This window comes from Amblyomma americanum, chromosome 1 (assembly GCF_052857255.1).
Source record: "Amblyomma americanum isolate KBUSLIRL-KWMA chromosome 1, ASM5285725v1, whole genome shotgun sequence".
NCBI classification, from domain to species: Eukaryota; Metazoa; Arthropoda; class Arachnida; order Ixodida; family Ixodidae; genus Amblyomma; species Amblyomma americanum.
This window is the reverse complement of record NC_135497.1, coordinates 328,337,961-328,360,344: the sequence shown is the minus strand read 5'-3', so window position 1 is coordinate 328,360,344 and position 22,384 is coordinate 328,337,961.

The following is a 22,384-nucleotide window of genomic DNA, read 5'->3' as shown; positions in this document are numbered from 1 at the left end:
AAATAGATTCAGTTAAAATGCATCATAGAGATGGTCGGAGACCCTTTCAGAAGGTCTGTTGTGCCCCTCCCCAGAATGAAAACATGCTGCCTATCCGATAGGATAGAAAATTTGTTGACAAAAGCGGTAAGCATTTTAGCAGAAACCTCTCCAGAATTTGTGCCAGGATAGGGCGACTGGAAATTGGCCCGTAGTTCTCTACAACGCTTTTTCTTTCCTCCCTTGAAAAGTGGCCTTATGACAGCTGTTTACAGCGGTTCAGAGATGGAGCCTCTATCTAGATTAGTTGAGCATAAAAATGACTACATCCATGAGGACATGACAGTTTTTATTGTTTTCTTTTTTTTTTGTTTTCTTTGGTAACATAGCGGCTAATGTAGCGTCTATACCCGCAGGCTTATTTCATTTAAAACCATGAATTGACCGCTGCAGTTCACTGGGTGGTAATCTGGGCGAAAACGCCGACGCTGGAATCGAGTGACGTAACGAACACGACTTTAGCATAGAGCCCGACGAAACGATTGCAACGTGCGCGAAGTGATTGTTAAAAGCTCTTGCAACGGCTGTCGGATCACCTGTAAATGAATCTGTAAGGGGGACTATTCGAATCCTGTTTGCCGCGAAACTGGTTCATATAATGACTAGCCTCAGTCGCTTTGGGACCTTACGCCTCCATAAACCATAAACCATATAATTACTAGGCTCATGCAGAGTTTCAGGAGCTTTGTCTAAACTGTTCTTGAAAGTAGCTGCGCTTTAAGCGTGCAAGCGCGACTTTTCTATTGCTGTTCTATGCTCAATACGAAGACCGATGATCCGTGACGACCGCTTGCAACGTTTCCAAAGTCAGCCAATATATGCAATTTCGTCAATTATATATTTATTTAGCCCATCGTGGTTCGTTCTTTGCCCAGTTCTAACTATGCGCGTACGTTTTTGCTGAAATGCATACACAGCTCACGACAAAACAAAACAGCGATTACCAGTCGAACTGTACAATTAGACTGTCAAATGCGCGGTGATCCACTATCGATGCGTTCGTTCGACCTGAACGCTACCTTGCTGTCAGCGAGTGGTTGGGAGCCGTGAAACGACAAGTTGTAAAATAGTGGCTGGTAATGCTCTGGCGAATTAATGGGGAATTGCAAGGAAAGGAAAGGCGCAGTAACTGTCTCACTCGGTGAACACCTTAACTTTACCCTGAGACAGAGGATACACGAGAGAGTGAGATAAAGAAGGGAGAAAGAGGAGCCTTAGTGGAGGGCTTCGGATTAATTTCAACCCCCTAGGGTTGTTTAACATGCTCTCACATAGCCCCAGCACACGGGCGTCTTATGCATTTCGCGTCCATAGAAACGTGCTCATCCTGGCCGGTCTTTAATCCATCGACCTTGGGCTCAGCAGCCGAACGACTAACCACTGGGCCACCGATGTGTCAAGAAAACTGTCTGCGGACGAACAGAGTCATCCAACTCAGTGTAACGTACGAGCTCAGCTGTTGCGCAACAATGGAGGCGCAAGACAATGCCTGTTAACTTATTAACGGTACATCCTAAAACGTGGCGTGACTCGCTGTAAAACAGAATGTTTCAGACATGTTTCAAAGCCCGAGATGGAAAACGGGCTTTCCAGAGGAGGCTACCAGTAGCCACCTGTAAGGCCGTAAGGATCATTTGGAATCATCCCGAATTACACCGAGCAAGCACCGCGACTCCACTTTTTCTCAGTCTCCAGAAAGTGCCGGGGGTCTCAGCAAGGTTACGCTGAGACCTAAGTCGTTACGGGGCCGTCGTACACAAATGTTCATCGATTCGCAGGTGCTTACTGGTCAGCACGCGTGGTGATGTCACTTGTTGCTAAGCTTGCAACACGTGATCATGGCCGTGGCGTGAACCTATAGCATAATGCGAAAGTAATTTTTGTATTCCATAGAAAAACACCAGCAATGAAGTGAGAAAAAGTCGGGCTGAAGCCATACTCATGACACGTGACATCTCCTTCCTTCCAGTTCGGCATCATGGAACTTTACAATAACCAGAAGCGATAGTATACGCAAGTAATTACTAGGAGTGGGCGTATATTCTGAATTTTGAATAGCAAATCTAATATCCCATTCGATTCGTTGAACGAATCAAACAGTGTGGGTTCAAAATTATCCGAAATGAATGGAATATGTTTTCAAGTTCTCGAATAGTTTTCGAATAATTGGCACAAACTTCGAGTATGGCATGCCGTAATTCTTTGGATGACGGTATCAAGAACAGGGCCCACTCCGACGCCTCACAGCATGTGGCGATCGGTCTGCGCAGGATGGGCGTAGAGAGCCGCGACGCGGTCTACTCTTGCGGGAACGCCCGTAATACTGAGGCGTACGGTCTTCGAGATTGGGCAACGCGGCAGGCCTCGGGTAGGTTTAGCAAATTCCGCCTTGATGCCCGATCGCTGAGGTGGCAAATGCTGGCGCATAAGTAGCTGCCGCCCCTCTGGTCTACCGAGATGTGGCTGCTGGTTAATTCGTCGTCGTCATCCGCAGCAAAAGGTAATTTTCCTGTACTTGTGCGATGAAGGTCATAGAGTTAAAACCGAACTTCGTGCTGCGTACTCCCTAATTGGATATCAATGTTGCGCATTTTAACAGCTACAGCTATAACTCCGTCAGGTATACAACACTACGCCTCAGCGCCCCAGCTGGCGCCTCGCTGATTCAAGCGATTTATGGCTTTGTACCTATGTTCGCTACTTGTACGAAAATTCGTAAAAAATATTGGATTCGTATTCGAATGGGTCCTGTCACTATTCAATTCGTATTCGATTCAGTGTTTACTTACAGTATCCGTATTTTATTCGGTAGTGAAGCTGCATTATTCGTGCTCGATTCGGTTTCGAAAAATGCTGTTCGCACACCAATACGCTAATTGCTCATTGACATCGATCCAAGAGCAGCCGTGCAGTTGCACAGGAAAGCTGTGCAGCTTTCTCAGAAACTTCGCAGTTGAAGAAAAATTCATCCTGGTGCGTGGATGGAACCCAGGACCACCGCCTATCAGGGGTAGTCGCTCTACCAAATGAGCTAGCCGGGTTAGCTAACAGACGGCAGGGCGAGGCAGAGCTGATCAACAATTCGAAGCGGGAACGGTGTCGGCCCGATAAGTTTGGGGGAATTTTCCTTAAACTGCGAAGTGTCTGTGAAAGCTGTACGGCTGCGCAGGGTGGATAGCAATGAGTAAAGCTGAAACTTGGGCGAGTTGGTATTGCTCCACTGTAGGGAAACAGCGCAACATTGCCGGGGCATAGACAAAACAGTGCTTGTCTTCTCTATGCCCCGCCGAGGTTTCGCGGCATCCCCTACGGTGGATGCTAATGATTAATTACTCCGTTATTAGAAATCTGCTCTACCTTTGGGGGATTCTATTAGACTTATGAACCAAGAGTGATGCTTCCATCGTCGACACGAGTCTGCTACCAGCCGCTCCGCGGTGAAGGCTATGCAGAACAGCCATGTGTTCATGAAGAGACGCTGTAGCCGGGAAAGGAAAAAACATGACAAATATAGGACCAGCCTTGCGCACAGATCAAGCACAGCGTTCATGATGCCTCAACTTTTTTTTTTCCCTTCTGCAGCTCGCGCTAGTTCCACCGCCATCGCCGTCAATAAACTGGCCCATATTGTTGCCCGGTTTCTTGCCGCGGGCAAAATATTGCAAAATTTTAGTTACTACTGCGTCCCTTTTGAAGAAGACGAAAAAAACAAACTTGGTCCCAGGTAACGGCGTTGCATCTGCATTTGTTTTTACTACGAGCGTGTGCAGAAAAACGGCGGCAGGTGTAGTGCTCCATCCCCTGATAAGAAGAGCGGATGCGGTGCATCGCTCTGTTATGCTTTCGTTCCCATTGGGTACAAGGTGTCACTTGACGCTGCTGTTAGGAATACTACTTTGTTGAATGGCAGCGACAGCGGATGTACAGACTCGAGCACATGTGCTTCATTCCAAATTTATCGTCCCCTGCCGCCTGTGTATGCAGTGAAGGATAGTTTTGAACCCCTCGTTCTTTCACTGTGTAGAGGAGGTCAAGGACGTTTTTCGGTCCTTAACCTCACCTTTTGCCCATTAGCATTTCTCCACCCGGCAAAACAGGTTCCCTCGGAATCTCGCGTCTTCAGTCAACGCTTGAGATTATAATATGACGTGCCCGAGCAAGTGAAATGTTTTATCGACAACGCATGCAATATTTGATTGGAGCTCACACATCATGGCAGCAAGGTCAGCTAAATCCGCCCATCATTACTTATCGCCATCAAACCAGCATATTATACCGACTGTCTCGATTCATTGGTTAAAACTGCTGGCTATCTTGGGAATAGGCGACATAACTGCACGGTGTACCGTAGAATGTTTGAGGAATAAAAGTATGACTGAAGCTGCTGGGGTTGGAAGACGTAAAGCGTAAAGTGCATCACGACCTGCTACGCAGCACATGCGCAAATTGAGCATGTTTATAGCCATAAAATCCTCCGCATGCTTCACGCTACAGCTTTCCTTTCACAAGAAAAAAAAAACTAGGTAGCTTTAGGTGATTTCAAACTTAAATTCGCAAGTTCCTAGAGGAAGCATGACACAACCAGGTATCGGAAGCGTTTGCAGTGTTTTTAATCATTAGAGGCAACATATTCTCACGCTTCCACATAAGCGATTGTAAGTTGATCATTCCTGACGTGCATGTAAAAGTGTCAATACAACAAACAAACACCGTGGAAAATATGTTTTATTACATAGCAAAGCCTCACCAGTTTGCATGCTGGGTGTGGATGATAAACTTGGGAGCGAAACGATGGCGTTTTGTACTCGCAGACTTATATGTCTACTCCCTGCAGAAGTTTGGTTTGGTTTATGGTTTATGGTTTATGGGTGTTTAACGTCCCAAAGCGACTCAGGCTATGAGAGACGCCGTAGTGAAGGGCTCCGGAAATTTCGACCACCTGGGGTTCTTTAACGTGCACTGACATCGCACAGCACACGGGCCTCTAGAATTTCGCCTCCATCGAAATTCGACCGCCGCGGCCGGGATCGAACCCGCGTCTTTCGGGCCGGCAGCCGAGTGCCACAACCACTCAGCCACCGCGGCGGCTCCCCTGCAGAAGTCTTCCAACATCTCTCCTATGTATAGAGAAAGCTACAATGTAACTTCTCGCCACTATGGAAAGCACTAAGATTGAAGAACATTTAGAATGCGTGTTCATGTCACGATTAGCGGAATCCCTTACCCAAGAAAAAGAAAAGAGCACGAAGCGTAACTTGACCTAACCTGAAGCCACGTCAATAACTGCAATAGTCTGCGTAGGAAAGGACACGACCGATACAAGTTTGATGTTCATTCGTCCTTACTGCAGTGTTGACCTTTGGGCGATAAAAGAAATGTAAACTTATGTTGACTTTGTTTATTCCCAGCGACACCACAATTCGGAAGGCAGGCAGAGCTTAAAATTAAACGAGTGATTATTTTTTACCTATACGCGCAGAAAAGGGTTACGTATATGATGGTTGCTGTAAGAAAATTGGCAGCACAATAAAACGGAGCCTCCGAGATGTCGGTACGCTGCAAAATAGTGAATGAATGCCAGGGCTAAGAATTTCTTTAAATACAGATACCATATTGAGCACGTGTTAGTCTTTTATACCTACACTTTCCTTCCGATGTACTTCCTCTTCGCTTTAGTTGCACTCTAATCTGTGCTCGTGCAACAGTGACTGAATATTGGATTCAACATTTTGCGGTTAGTGTTTTGTAACAAAGGTTCACAGAAGCGGAATGAACCGGGATGTACCGTAAACGCAGGGTGATAGAAGAAAGTCTAGAAAGGAAGGCTGGCAACGCGGCTGGAAAGGAACCGAGAAGGAATCGTCTAAGACGTCGATAGTGGCTGTCGGGCCTCAGATTGTATATACCGTCCCGCAACAACCTGTGGACATGCGGAGCAGGGGAGCACCAACTCTGGTGGCTTCCAACCGTACTTTGCCTAGTGCCAGTTGTTCATGCCTGACGACAAAAGACAACATTCAGAAATGAAGAGTCTACTGTTTTTGCAGAGGACTACGTTGGAATGGCGCAATTTTCGGCAGACTGGAAGGTCGTAACGTACCGTCATAATCGATATAAAGGGGATCACTTTAGGCTTAACCTACTCACATCAAGTCCTCTTCTGCGATCCATATTTGCAAGAAGGCCGAACAAAAGATATATGCATATAGCTGGTCCTTTGGCTCCTCACAGCGCCAGCTTTTTCGAAGAGTAAGTGGTCGTCGTAGCACAAAATAATTTATTGGTTTTATCGGCTCACAAAAAGTCGTCACCTTCATATTGACATTGACAGTATACATAGGGCCCTTCGTTTTCTGGTTTAGATTTTTGAGAATTCGGAGGAGGGTGCAAAATTGGGCATTCTTTGTGTTTGTTCAAAAATGAGCTGAAAAAAAAAACATTTTTCTTGAAACTGGTCTACTATGCATTTTTCGCACATTTTTTACTTTTACAGCGATTAGCACTAGCATCGCTGTAGGGACATAAAATAGTTTCATTCCATAAAGCAGTTGTAAAAGAAAGGTCTTAATAAATAAAAAATTCTTCAAAACTTTTATGCTGCTGTTTTGTTTTTTAGGAACAATTTCCCACTTTAATCACCATCGACATTTTAAGCATTTCTGTGGTCATTCTAGACTTGCAGGATCTCGGCGCGCACTGTAATTAAAAAGAAAAAATTTTCATTTCGGACAAACACGGCGGCTTTATGAGTGGAATAGGAAAACGAGGAATAGCGTTCAATGCAAGCCGCTGTTCTGTGCTCCATTTACAGAGAAGGTCAAACAAATTCTGATCAGCGCAGCTGGCATCGCGCACGAGCACAACAACTATATAGAGGGACGTGGGCAAGCGAGGATAGCGTTTATTGCAAAGAGGCAACCACTGTTCTCTGGCTTAACTTTTACTAGGAGCTACAAAAACAGCTTTTAAGCGTCACAGCTTTCATTACGCGCAAGGATAAAAGAGCTAGGATAGCGTGTAGACAAGCGACTGAAAGCATTTCGTACAATATTGTGTTCCGTGGTCTATAGCTTCTACTGGGAACTGTGGGATCCCATGCGGAAGTGGAAGCTTGCCTTGAGACTAAAAGGGGTTTGAAGGAGGGCAAAGAGCGTTTCTCAAATGGTCTTGTTGCTGCTAGTTTCAGCATAGTTTCAGCTGCAAAGAGACCTGAACTTGAATTCGGACTGATGAAAGTAGCTATTACAGGCAAAAAAAAAAAATGCGCCTTGCCGCTCCATGTAACTATCTGAGCAGGCTTCCAGATTAAAAAAGGAAATTGAACTAATGGGGGCAAGGTCGGTACTACCTTAGGGAAAAAAAAACTACCCCCGTTACAGCCCTCGCACCTCATGACGCTGTTCTAGCCTGCACGAGGTATTAATTCTGCGAGAGCGAAAGGGCAATCGTTACTTCTGCGGTTAAACTTTCTCAAATAAGGATTGCGGTGATCCCGCGTCATTTGACCGTCACACTGCCACTCCGACGTTGCGCAGTGCACCTTCCGTGCTGCATGCGCTGCTACTGCCGGGACAGCGGCAGCAGCCATGCAAGTAGTCGCCGGACAAAGCGGTCGGCGGAGCGTAACGCGCCCCGCGGTAGCCGGCCCGTGGCCGAGCGTGGGCGGAGGTCTGGGCTCCGCGCATCGGCATGCGCGCTCCGTACCTGCACGGACCAGGGCCTCACTCGCCGAGCGCTTTCCGGAGGAAACGCTGAGTGAGTGGGCAGCGGCGAGTTGAAGGTCAAGTGCGCGCTCTGCGACTCACCGCTGCGCCGCTGACGCAGGGGCATGCGCGCCGTGCGTCACCGCACCTGCAGGGGCCGCCACGGTACAGTGGCACCGACGCTGACTCGAGCATGGAACTGCGAGCATGCGGGCAACAGTCGTGGTGTGCAGTGCAGAATCATGAGTGGATATGCGCCGCGTTTTGCAATTCTTTGGTCACGACACTGAAACCAACAGCTTGAGTAGAACGAGGTCAACTGAGATAAAGAACACGGTAAAGCAGTCTTATAATGTTATCACTTCCTCCGTAATCAAAGAAGCTCTTATGACGTTATACAAGTACTATACCACGGTTTTACTAAGCTTTTTTCTTCGTGCGCAAGACAGAGTAGTAGTAAGCTGGCGCTTCTTCCATGATGAAACTTAGAGTAGAAAAACTGCCCTCATCTGCATTCATCATATAAAGAACGGAGTGGTAAACTACGACAACTAAGCATTACCTTAAGTTCTCGCTCCCGCCCAAGAAACTTTTCTTGGCCCGTTTCTGTCTCCCCTTTTAATTGGCATATGTTGCGCTACGGTATTGCCAGTAGTTGTGAATTAGTGGAGCTGCGGCGACTATAGCCTTAATGGTGTGCTGATATTCAAAATTTTTTAATAGCGAGTCGAATATTATCCTATTCGATTTGCTGAACGAATCAAACAGTGCATATTCCGAATTATTCGAAACTCATTGAATATGTTCGCAAGTTTTCGAATAGTTTTCGAATAACTGGCAGGAAGTTCGAATGAGGCATGCCGTAAAGTTTTCTTCGATGGCTGTTTCGCAAATCGGTGCGCCGCACAGCAAACGGCTCCGATCGGTCTGGGCGAGGCGGAGGTTTCAGCGCCGCGACGCGGTCCATTCGTGAGACAGCGCTCATAATGCTCATACATGGCGTCCAAGGCTGGACGACGTGGCAGGGTTCAGGCAGGTTTTGTAAGTCCTCCCTTGATGCCCGGTCTATAGGACGCCACAGCTCATAGCTCTCGCCTTTCTCATCTACTGAGACGTGGCGTTAATATGTTCACTGTCGTCATCAGTGGCAAAAAGTAATTTTACTACTCCGGTACATGAAGGTAACAGAGGTCATGCGTGGTACAATGCGTAGTACATGAAGCGTGGTGTTATGCTTGGTACGTGAAGGTCATACACTGACTTTGTGTATCGTACCTCCTAGAGAAGATAAGCTGCGTCTTTTGACAGCTGCTGCTATAACTCCATGAGTTATTTTGAATGTTGGTGCGAATATTCGATTCGCTTTTATCATTATTCGATTCGTGTTCGATTCGGTTTATAGCTGCACTATTCGTATTCAATTTGGTTTTGAAAAGGTGCTGTTCGTAAATCTGTAGCTAGCCAAAATGCGCCCCACATATTGCGTGCTGCATCATAGAAAGCAAACTGGGGCCGTATTCTATATGCTATCCATTTTAAAATGGCCATTTCGCGGCCGTCTTGTCCTCTGTCATTGGTCATTCAGATATACCCGCGGCTTTCAAGTGTCTGTGGAAAGCGACCCGGTCATTGCGTGACTGGTGACCGGGCCTCACCATTGGCTGCCATTTGACTGAGATATGCATGTAGCCACTGCTGAGGTGCATCGAAGACACTCTGTCAGCACCAGGCGACAGGACCTGACCACTGGCTGCCGCTGGTTGCGATATGCAGCCAACGGTGAGGTCCGGTCGCCTTCCAGCCAATGGTCGGGTCGCTTTCCAGGGTCACGTGAAAGCCGCGGGTATATCTGAGTGACCAATGACAGAGGACCAGACGGACGCGAAATAGCAATTTTAAAATGGAAAGCTTAGAGAATACGGTCAAAGAGGAAAAGCACACCTGCGAGCGTATCTCAAGGAAAGAAGTCAAAATAAAAATAGAATAAAAATTGTGAACACCTCAGGCATGCCGGGGGTAAGGGGGGGGGGGGGGCGCTATTTGCGCGTGTTGCCCGTGCTTCGCAAAGCTTGCTTATGTATCTTACAGTACACCAGAAGTTCGAAGACAGCTAAAGTCTCAGAGACAAATTAGATGTACCGTTGTCTACAGTGTTTCATGGCGGAGAATGCAGAGAGAGCCCATCGATTGAAAGATTAGAGCGAGGAGAGTGGCGAGCATTTCTTACGACAGTGCGTGCCCTGTCTTTAATATGTTTCTATTTGTGTAAGTGCCCCCGAAGCGAACTGTGGATCAGACTTAATCCTATGCCCTGTCCTTTTTGCACTCTCTTTTGTTTTATCTAACGACGGCCCTTCAGATCCCAAACAGTCGGGACAGCAAGGACATGAGCATGCGGGTTCTGAAACACGCTCTTTGTAGAATCCCTTATCGCCGTGCTACACAGACAAGTATCCAGGACGCACGAGTAGTGATCTAGGTGCATTGGTGCCGTGTTTACCAGCGACCACCTCATTTAACTACCACGTATTGCAGCGTACAATTTCAGCTTCTACCTCCGAAAGTGTGGACTCGAGCCACAGTCTAAAAAAATGAGCTAGCAGCTTCGGTTGCCGCTCCCGTGTCCTGGAGACATTTGTGCCCGATAGTATTTTGCACTGCAAAATACACACTGCACTGAAAACAAAATTAATAAAGTACGAAGAAAAACAAAAAAGTTAAACAATGTTATCAAGCGACGCTACAGCACCGTTTCAGCTGCTAGGGCATGGTAGGATGTGCATAATATACCGGGCGTTTCGACTAAGACGTTTTACTGTTTTTAACGATAGGCTTTGTGACTTAGAACAGCGCTGTTTTCGGCATAGCATTGTGAGCGGTGTACGCGTCAGAATACAGCTAAGACTCGCTAACTAGTAGGCTGGTTAACTAATATTGATTTGGTCCCCTCATCCCTTCCCTCTCATGTTCCGCTTATGTCCTTGTTTCTCTCGCGCTAAGCCTCCTCCAAACATTCACTTACCAACTAGCCCAAGCTTCCACTTTGCTCAAGTGTAACTAATATTAAATAGTTACCCGTTTAACTATTACTGTCAGTCTTCTTATTTATTGAGAGGCGTGCAGCCCACCGTAATTAATATCCATATCAGTTATTAGAATTTCGAAGTGGTCCAACAAGTTTTGCCTGCATCGCGCCAAAATACATGCGCTTTCGGAAAGCTTACCGGCAGAGCAACCCCTCCAGTGCATGTAACTCGTCGAAATAGCCAAAATTTGTTGGGCCACAGCGCCGAGGGTAACGGCGTTTTCGAAATTCTACAAACTGATATGGAATTACTTACGGTGGGCAACACGCCTCTCAATTAATAAGGAGACTAACAGTCATAGTTAAAAGGGTAACTATTGAATATTAGTTAACCAGACTACTAGTTACAATGTCTTAGCTGTATTCTGATGCACTACACCATTGACAATGCTATGCCGAAGAAAGCGTTCTTCTAACTCAAAAAGCCTATTCCTAAATATTTCAGAACATCTAAGGTGAAACCCCCGGAATGCATAAGGTCAAAAATAGCGATTTCAGCGACGCTGCGCGGCGCCCAGTGCTGCAGTTTGAAGCTTATTGCACAAATGGAAAGCTTTGACGGGTTGATGCAAGTATTGGAGAGTAACTGACAATCACAACAGGAAAAATTTATCCGTCCCGTGAGAACGACTGCTTGCACCACTCAATCATATGTGAGCGATCGAGCCCGCATTCTAGCTGGAAGGCGTAAGCATGCATCCCAGGAATATCAGCGGCACGAAATGAAATTCGCGCTGTGGCATCATCGCGGAGCGCACTTGGGCTTCCTATACCGCCACGGGTCCGGACAGCCCGCAGCTGTTTCCATCGGCGCGACGCTGACGGGAGCGAGCTCCTATCTCCGTGCCCGTTGCCGCAGCAGAAAGCGGCGTTAAACCGCGGCTCCCGCAGCAAACACACCCTGTTCAGAACCTTGGAGTGAAAAGCATTCGTTGAATCAACGCTTAATATGCTTTCCCGGTGGATGCCTAGTGCCTGGTACAACACTGATAAAGACGTCTCTGCAAGTCATGGGACACGCTGCTGCTTTTGTGCACGATCATTCCACTATATGCAAGTCCAACTCTCTTGGACGTCGCTTTTAACTGTGAGGCAACTGCGGAATACTGCAAAATACTGACGTAAACATATTGATGGGAATGGTCTAACCTTCCGATGCGTAGCAAAATCTTGTGTTTAAAGTATGTCCTTCGCTCGCTTCGAGCGTTTAAGAGTGTCCCGAGGAGGGACATATTGATTGTTACGGGGCAATCTTGCGATATGCGAAGAAATTGCGCTAATAAACAACTCCCCGTTGGAAAAAAAAATGCGCTTGTGCAGAATTTCTGGGTAGTAGTTCGATTCTTTCAGCGCAACGAATGCGGCGAATGCGTTTTCTAGTGCATGCATATGTAAACAGATGCTAACTATGCCTGCAGCTGATCCGTTAACAGTTGCTGTGTAATCTTCCCACTGGCCGGTTGAGCGACCCCAACATTCTCCAGTATACGCACAGGTGCGCGCAGTGTAAAGTTTCGCGTTCTGTGCCAGACAGCCTGCCTGTCTTGTGCGCTTTCTTTCCGCTACAACGAAATAGCCGAATTATGCGCCGTGGTGGAGCGTATACTGCCTCCGTCACAAGTCTTCATTCTTAAAATGGGAGGAACAGGATTATCCCCACTCCCAAGATGTCTGGAGCTTCAGAAGTACCATAAATTAAAGGAATGCTGAGGACAAAACCATCCCATTTTTCTGCGAGTAAAAGTTAATTTTATGGCTCTCTCGGAGTGTGCTGACTTTTATCCGGCAGCGAAAGACGTATTTATTGCTGTGAAAATTGTGCTTAAATATTTTCCTGCCACTCGACTGAAACTTGTGACTACTACACCAAAAATGACTCCGTGATTCACCGTTTCGAAGTGAATGGCGGTTCAACCTAGGCTCTGGGATCCGCGAAGGAAAAAATTTGTCGACGTACCGCAGTCTACTTGCGAAAGCGGCCAGTGAGGGCGACACCTGTATTTCGTTTTTTTTTTCTTTTCTAGCGTATAAAAGCTCCGTTCTCAGTGACAGTGCTCTTTTTGTGATTAGACACGGTAATACAGGCCAACTTCAATTTGTCCTCAGTGCCTATTTAAGCTTCCGACTACACGGCTGAGTAGTAAACCACGTGACAGGAAGACTTGTAATCAATGAAGATTTATATGATTTGGGAGGCGCCCTGAAACATGCGAGTCGGCTGATATACCTTCCCAGCAGACATCACACGCACGGCGCCAAATGTGCACCGGTATAGTGCCGCAGACTCGAGGTCGCTGCATTCCGAATGAGGGGAAATACAAAAACGCCCGTGCTCTGCGCGATGTCAGGACACGTTAAAGGGACATTGAGGAGAACTCTATCATTTTTTTTGTTAGCAGAATCTGATAGTTTGGCATTTCATGGCTTTGTTGCCGCTTGTCCGGGCGCGAAATATGCATTTATTTCAAATCAATTTGGATTCGAAGATGAAAACGTTTTTCCCGCCGCTCTGATTCAAACTCAGGGAACTCTTATGACGCCACGGCAACTCTTATGACGTCTCAGAACGGAGTGACGTGATACGTGACGTAAACGCAGACTCCGTGATTTCTGACGGCTAGCGGTGCGGTGCGCAACCTTCCTTTGCCAGCCTCAGAGATTCGTAGTTTTCATGAAGTAAGGAAAATTCCTCCAAGGTGGCGCCTCTTGTCCTAGGAAGTCATCACGCTTGTACTTGCGAGATTGGCCTGTGGCGGCGACACCTGTATTTTGGTTCTTGCTATTTTCTACATTACAAGAGCTTTGTTTTCAGTAAGAGTGGCGTTTTTGTGATCAGGAGCTGCTATTCTATCGATACAAGCCAACTTCAATTTCTCCTCAGTGTCCCTCAGGAGCCCCAGGCGGACTAAATTAATCATGAGCCTCTCAACGATGTCTTTCATAGACCAGGTACAGCTTCGGGACATTAAACCAGACGAAATATTGGGGCGTCGCGTTTCAACTGTTGACGACTCTGCATATGTCGCTGAGAACGATGAACCGAAACAGGGACATTGCAATGGCTGCGTGTCGTTGTTTTCAACCTCAGTAGTATGGAGGGTTTTAGACTGTTTTGAGCTACAATGATCGAATTGTGGCCAGCTCAACGAATTATGAAGCACGTAAGTGTACGCCTCACCCTCGGCGCTGTTAAGTGACAAGGTACAATCTTCTCGCAAACTTTCTGTGATTCTAATAATCCCCACGTCTCGAGCCTAATCTGACTTCCGCGTGAAAATTCGTCGGATTAATTAGTCCATGCACTGATGCTGGCGGAGTGACCTGGTCAATCATGCACTGTCCCGTACAGAAATTTCAGTAGACAGTTCATGGACAGTGCATTGATATTCCTGGCATGGACTGTCTATCAGAACTTTAGCGGGGTGCTGCTTTCAAATACAGTGAGATTCTTTAAAACACTACAGCGTGCACGAACCTTTGTTGCCAGAGAATGCTGTATATGCAGAATGCGCGAACGCGAGTAAAGGTCACGCTAACTTTTTGCAGCAGGTACGCTTCCACCCACATCCCGGTGCAGGAATGGCGCCACGGCCCCGCCGCGGTGGCTCAGTGGTTAGGGCGCTCGACTACTGATCCGGAGTTCCCGGGTTCGAACCCGACCGCGGCGGCTGCGTTTTTATGGAGGAAAAACGCTAAGGCGCCCGTGTGCTGTGCGATGTCAGTGCACGTTAAAAATCCCCAGGTGGTCGAAATTATTCCGGAGCCCTCCACTACGGCACCTCTTCTTCCTTTCTTTCACTCCCTCCTTTATCCCTTCCCTTACAGCGCTGTTCAGGTGTCCAAAGATATACGAGACCGATACTGCGCCATTTCCTTTCCCCAAAAACCAATTAAAAAAATGGCGCCACGATAGCACACTGCAGAAATGAAGTTCCGCTGCTCAATGAGATTCACAAAGCTTTCAGCACTTATGGCCGATTTGTGACTGCCCCGAGAACTGGCTACCGCATCTTCAGCTGTCGCGACTGGCCAGCGTACGCTGAGGGCCACTCATAAAACCAGCTGAAAAGCTTTCTGAATTCGACTACAGTTCCGGCTTTCAGCGAACACCTCTAAAAGAGAAATTAAATTCAGTCAGCTCAACGCCAGGAGGTGAACGCAAAGGCAGCGCGCAGATGGCGAAAAGGTCACTGAGCATACCACCCGAATGAGAGGTCTGAGTCCAACAAAACTCAATTATTCTCAACGACTGCCTTCGAACAAGCATCGTAATTGAAGCAGGGGTGGGTTTAAAGGCACGAGGCTGACGGCGTTGTTCTCCCAAACCGCAAGCATGAAATTTCACATAGGAAAACCATGCTGAGCCCCATTTTTTTAAATGAAAAAGTCCCGGAAATACATGGTTCAAATGGAACTGGTCCCCAGGGCGCCCATAAATCCGCCCTTTCATTAAAGTGTATACGGCGTTCTCGAAAAAGCCGGCAGTTAAGAACCGTAGCTAGTCGCCTCGGTTTTGCGCGAACGAACGTGCGTGCATCGAAGGTGAGAGGAAACAATGCTCTTCCAGTCACATACACAGGTGCCTCTGCTCGCACTTGCGGATCTCATTTCGAAGTAGGTCGAGGCCTGGGTGATTCCCTGAACACGCCGCAGTAACCTCGCTTCTGCGTCGAGCTGTTGATTACTTTAGCCTCAGCCTGCGAACTAACCTCTATAGCCGCCATTAGTTGATAGCGCGACTGGCCCGGTGAGGCGGTATGTAATCTCGGATTCGAAGTCGTGGTCTGCGATGTCGAATTACAAATCCTAGCTGACAGGTAGATAGACAGGTATTTTGCCAACACCTTTGTATCAGGACGGCGACAGTCGTCACCAAGCTAATAAGTGTAACTGCTAATGTTACTTAGAGTCCTTGCTGCCAGTTTTTATCTCTCCGTATCTAAACTACTCCGTCGCTCTCCTTCACAGGTCAATAGTCTTCTTTTCACTTATCCCCACTATCAGAAGAGTGATTACACCGTGCTTTTCATCTGAGCATCACGAATATCCGGGTTTTCCTCATGGACTGAAGTACTAGGGGCTGGAAAGCTATACACTGAATACGAATATGCTCTATCATTTCCTTGTCTTGTATAAAGCAGCATCAGCTATTGTCTACGACGTCAAATTTCTTCTAGTAATATTACGTCCTCAAGCGTCCAGCGTCTGAAAAGAGCGTCTGAAAAGACAATAAACAAAAGCCCCAAGCAGACAGAGCATCCACTTATAATATCGGGATACACCGCAATTGGGCATCTACCATCACAACGCATGCAGTGCCTAGGTCTCATGAGCGCACTCTAAAGCGCACTCTGGCTCAATAAAAAGCCACGTGGATGGGAGAAACTCACCAATGGATACAAGGCGATAACACTGATGGTTGCTAGCTGAAGGGCACACACTATACATAAAAGAGTAAAAAGGGAGTAAGATGTCCCTTTTATAAAAGGGAATGCGCTAGATGACATCTTGCTCTTTTTTTTTACTCCCATACAGGCGTACTTGTGTTTAGAGCATATGATGCGAATGCAACGATTACCTGCAGAAGCAGTCCGGAGCATGACGTATACGTGCGTCTAACGAACACGCACACCAGCGAAAGGCACGCCTTCTGATGTCAAGCCAATCCCTATCTGCCTCCCGCATTAGATTCGGAATGGCGCAAATCGAGAGGCTGTCATGACACGCCATTGCTATTCACAGGGCTGCCATGCACGTGAGTGCAACACATAATCGAAAATGGCCCCTCCACAGTATTGTGTGCTCAGATGAGAATCCACCGTGAACTCAAGCATGAAAGTAAGAATATATTGAACGCAGCGACGCCTCGCGCGACAGGAGCGAAACGGTTCGAGGGTTCGCGCTCCCCCTGCTCACACGTGCGCGTTATCTGTTAATATTTTTTTTTAATTGCGACAAGAACATATAAACGAAGAAATGAAGAAACACGTAAACGTGACGGACAACCGTAGCAGTGCTCGGTTCTGTGGTTAGTCTATTTTGTTAGCACCATCTTTGTGTGTGTGTGTGTGTGTGTGTGTGTGTGTGTGTGTGTGCGTGCGTGCGTGTGTGTGTGTGTGTGTGTGTGTGTGTGTGTGTGTGTGTGTGTGTGTGTGTGTGTGTGTGTGTGTGTGTGTGTGTGTGTGTGTGTGTGTGTGTGTGTGTGTGTGTGTGTGTGTGTGTGTGCGTGCGTGCGTGCGTGCGCGCGCGCGCGCGCGCTGCACATCCTGCTCATAGAAGGGAGCTGCAGTACACAGCCCGAGAAGGCAGCCCTGAGGAAATGCTCAGCAGAAATATAAATTCAAAACATAGCTCGATTAGCGGTTTCTTTTGATTATTTATCGAACTTTGCGAACGAAGCATTATCGGGTATTGCCGGTGGTCGAAAAGGCTTAAACTGCACGAAATAATTATTTAGATTGTACAGCAGTAAAAGACAACCCTACTTGCGGCAGCTGCTTACAGCAGTCACTGTAGCGACCACACTTCAGTTTTTATCCCCGCTGCGTAGAGCAGATTGCTATTTAACCCTTGGAGTCGCTTACGCACAGTAACATGAATAAAAGCGCGATTCGTTTTCTCTTTTGACGTGCGACAACCGCTATGCTGTAAATGAAAATGGAAAGAGACGCTATTTTATCTCCGTCAGCTGCAGGTTTTGCTGGCTTGATTCTAAAGTTTCGATTCTTTCGCTATTTCGTTCATCCGCGATGCCACGTTGGCGGTATACCTTGCATGTCAGGACAGTACACTCACACATCTCATTATTACAAGTACCTCTACGCGTCACCATTCCTTTTATCCGAGCTCATTTTTTGTTAACGAGTAATGTATCGTGGTTTCAGCGCATGTGGCGTTAAATGCACAACTAACGTCGAAGGCATTTAACAGCAGGGATGAATGCTTTCGTGAAGGCGCACGCTCCAACCAAACATTTATCAAAGATGGCATTCACTGCCGACCAACCAGTAACGCACGGCTGTCGCGAATAAGAACCATTTGCTCGTGCCGATCGTTGCGCTTCGTGAAGGCGGCCACCTTTCCTGTTATTGTATTCGACCATGGTGGGCAGCGAAGCAGACTGGATTGGTGCGAAGTGCACCCTTGTCAAATTCAGTCCAGTAGGTAAAAATATGGATATCAAAAGATGGATATGCCATCAGGAAGCTTTCCGAATACACGCCAGATGGCAAATGTTTGCTTGAGGAGTTAGTCTCGGTTCAGTTGCTGTGGCCAGGCCGAGAAGCCTTCATGCACGCAGGTGACAGGCATAATTACAGCCGGGCCCTACACAGAAGGCTCACGCTGCCCACATTTTGGTTGCTCGAAGAGAGAAGAATGCACTTTTTTTTTTCGTCAATGCTTGCAAAGCTGTTTTTTTAAAGCCTTTTAAGTGCCTGGTAAAGTACATAAAAGCTCTGCGCTATTGTACAACTGTTCTCATGGCTCCCAGAGCTGCCGATGCCGGCCGACTTGTGCGAAATGCGCTCCGCGCGGCCATGATTTCGAGAAATGTTGCGCTGCACCGGACCGTGTCAACTGCTGTTGTGTGCAGCCGGCTTATTCGTGGCCATGCCCGACCTGGAAGAAACAAAATAACGTCCCAGAATCCAATGTAAAAAGAAATGATTATTTTCACGGAGCCAAAAAGCAGTTCTTCATAACACAGTACAGTAATTGCACCGATGTGGTGCGCAAAGGCGCGGCACCGCAACAGTATTCGATGTCTGACCACGTCATGCGCAGTGAGCTTGGGGCTGGAACCCCTGCAGCCCCGACGGAAGTAGCCAACGCACTCTCGTTATACAGAGAAATATCAACGCCTACGCGCTCTGCTGTTCGAATTTATACTCGTCACGCTTGTACCTAGCTGGTGATACGCTAGAGTCGTCTATGATAAAATAATGGACCATTCTAGCGTCTTTTTATGACCACCTAGGTGAAAGAGCGATGAAAATAAATTCTAGTAGCGGAGAGCGTAGGCGCCGTGCGCTCGCGTGTTTTCTTTGTGTCGCCCCAGCACGCTACGCTCCCATAGCAATTATTCTTCAGAATCCCGTCTCCTTGGGATTTGGATACGAGCGTTACGGCTGTCCATTCTTACTTTTCGAACTGAGGAAAACTGACGGGAAATGTAAATCAACATCTCTAGGCTATGACGGTACACACTGCACTATGCTACAAAATCTTCGCGTCGAGTAAGTACATGCTTGAAACGTGGAAGCTACTTGCTGTTGTGTCCTTGTTAAAGCTTGGAAAGAATTCCTCAGACCTCGTAAGCTGTCGACTTATATCGTTTGCGAGCTGAGTGTGCTGAAGTCACGAAATGATGGTAAATTGTAAGCTCATGTGAAAGGAGGACTTCGATTCGTAGCAGCGCCGCGCTTGAGAAAAGGATTTACGCTTAACTACCTCATTATACTTGGAACCGAAATTCGTAAAGCTCTTATTATGAAGGGCTTCTGCAAATAACTCGCTAATAACCTGCGGCACAGGCTCAAGATACCGTATTCTACACGTAACCTAGTAAAGATGGCAGTCGGTGGCCGCGTCCTGAAAACCTAACATTATAGTTAACAAAACGCACATTTCAAGTCCCAGTTGGAAACAGACTTTATACAGTCGGCCAGTAATGCAACAAACACCATGTATCACCGAGGGCTGTGGCGGTGCTCTGCGCGGACGCCAGGAGGGGCGGATGCCTTTGGACCCTCCCTCTCCATTTCTCGGCGAGGGAAAGACGCTGCAAGACCGAACGGACAATCACGATAGAGACGGCGTAGGGGGGTCGGACGCACTCACGTCAGTTTCTCGGTAATTTTTATGTACCCCAAGTTCTATCTACAGGCAGGCGCAACATGAAAGGAAAAACGTTATCCTTATTCAGCCAATGATTACACCTTTGGTATGAATGAAAAGCACGATTTTTCGTTTGTTTGTGTATATTTTTTTCCTCCGCCCGGACAACGCCCATGAAACATTTTCAATATCAGCCCAGAAGCAACAACACATTTCGTTCTTGTGAGCAAACTGACTACACCCATTCATGTTGGAGCTACCCGTGCCTGCACAGCCTGATGTTCATGTAAGTAAGCGTAATCACCGTTACGACTCATTTAGTTTTCATTTCATTTAATTGTGAGGTCAGTCGTGACAAAAGCAACAGGAGGTGGAGGAGAAAGTGATTAATCACGAGCACGACCGGTGTGGTCGCGGTGCCACCGCTAGCCACCCTGCAAGCGCCGCCTCCATGCAGTGCGGCCGAGCCATAGGAACCACTCTCCGCCGTTTTGTCGCACAGCCGCCACGCAGCTCGTCAGGCGCGTCACACTTGTGTCATACGAGCCCTCGAGCTCCGTCACTCGTCGGCGCAGCTCCACCAGCGCGGCACGGCAGAGGGCGTTGATGTGGCGCGTTTATGAAAGGAAGTGGCATCATAGGCGTATTTCCGTCACCAACCAGTGTGATGTCATCCCCCATGGGCTACGTCACCGGGAACAGCGACCAATGATAGGGAATGAAATGAAACGAAAACTAAACAAATCTTCACGTATAACGCAGCCTCAGTTTGTCGTGAATCCACTCTTACCTGAACCTCATCCGTATTCTTCCTGCCCATCGAAGAAGAAGCCTTTGAACAACTCTTCAATAACACCGCAAAGGACAACACCACTGTTTAACTCTGGCCCCTTCCGTGCATACCTTAATTGTCGATAGCCTTTATATGAACTGTGCATAGAGGTTGCACCCTAAATATGACGTGCCCTCTTGAGAACCTCGTATTCCGCCCACGTCCTTTCTGGCGGATGAATAGCCGTGCTCCTCGCTACCTAAAAAACCAAGCCCAGAAAATCTGGGCAAGCACTCCTAGTTTGCCCCACTGCCGCCGTGCGCTGCGTAGCGCTGAAAACCAAAATTGCCGCGAGAATATTGAACGTTTCCTACACGCTGTTAATTTCATATATGGTGGCCTCCAGAACTGCAGCAGGTTCGAGCGCGGGAAGCACTGTATAGGTGACGAAGGGCAGGCCATCAGTACACAGACGTCTTCGCGCACCATCCCGCCGTGCTTTCTTTAGTTTTCTCTAACTTACATGAGTAAAAATATTCCCTTTGAGTTACGCAGTGCGCGTTACTTGCAGTCGACTGATGGCGCAAGGTGGAAATGTCCACCAGGAAAGCTGCCATACACGCTTTTGAAAATCTCGCCAGAAATCGCAGTTTGTACAATTAGGCGACATTGCGACTTTGTTCGCCACTTATGGGCTCATGACCTGTATCCTCTCCAAACGGATGTTTGCTGTTTCGCCGAGGTCATCGCTCCTTGGGAATGGGAGCCAGTCAGCCACGATTGAACAGTGACGGAGTATAAAGTAAACGATACAATCCACATCCAGTAAAACAAAACGCTTTCCTGGAAGCTTTTAAACGTTTTGATGGGGCGTACTGATACCGCATGAGGACACAGTAGTGATAACACATGACGACAGCGCACGGAGGAATCACCGCAGCTCGATGGTGTAGGCACCGTGGAAAAGCAGCGAACGCGCCGCAGGATGTTTCAGCGTCTTTATCACTTCATGAATTCTTTTTTATCTTTTTATATTGCTACAAGCTGCCTCAAGGCATGCCCAGCAATGATTGGTTGGTGATTGAATGTTAGAACACTGACAGGAAATGCCGGGAGACACAATTTTACGGAGACGCGATTTTACTCTTCCAACCGGAAACACGACTGGAGGCAGGAATTTTTTAAAAACTGAATTTCGCTTTGGTGCGTCATGTTTTAACACCCACGTTTCTTTTCATGATATCAGAAAGTGTATTTTGTGATCGTTCTGTCACCGTAAATCGTCTCAAATTTTCGCGGCCACTCGCGCGTAAACTGCTATAGGTAGCAAGTTCACTGCATGGCTGTCAAAAGTTATCTTGTACATTACAGTAGTGCATATTTTGGAGGCGCTTTTCAAGGCACTTTTTATTTTCGTGCGAAGTAACAATACCCTGATTGGAGCACGAGGTTTACCTGGGTACCTATAATCTGCGGGAGGCACCTGACCCGTATGAACACTACGTTCTCCGGAACTGTTGCAACGACAGCACTTGTAAGAAGGCAACACGATATTTGCTCCTGTTGTAGCAGTAAACGGCAAGCTTATGAAGATGCGAAAGATTGCTGCCGTGAGCTTGGACCATGCATCCTCCAGCGCCAGACGAAAAGCGACATGCAGCTACTCGCTGAGAATACCTTCGAAAACGGGCGTCAAGCGGCTATCACTGGCGCCTCTACATAGAGTTACTTCGTATGGTACCTAACGTACTTGCTGTACTGTAGAAGGTAGTAACTGTGCAAGGTATTTATACAGTAACTCTACCTCTACTGAATTTGCACGGGTTGTACACACCGACCACATTCATGGCATGAGAGAGCCTTCACGATAGGCAGTGTGTTGCAATACGACGAGGTACAACATTTATTGCAAGTTTTCCAAGCACTAAGGAAATCATCGTCATGGCC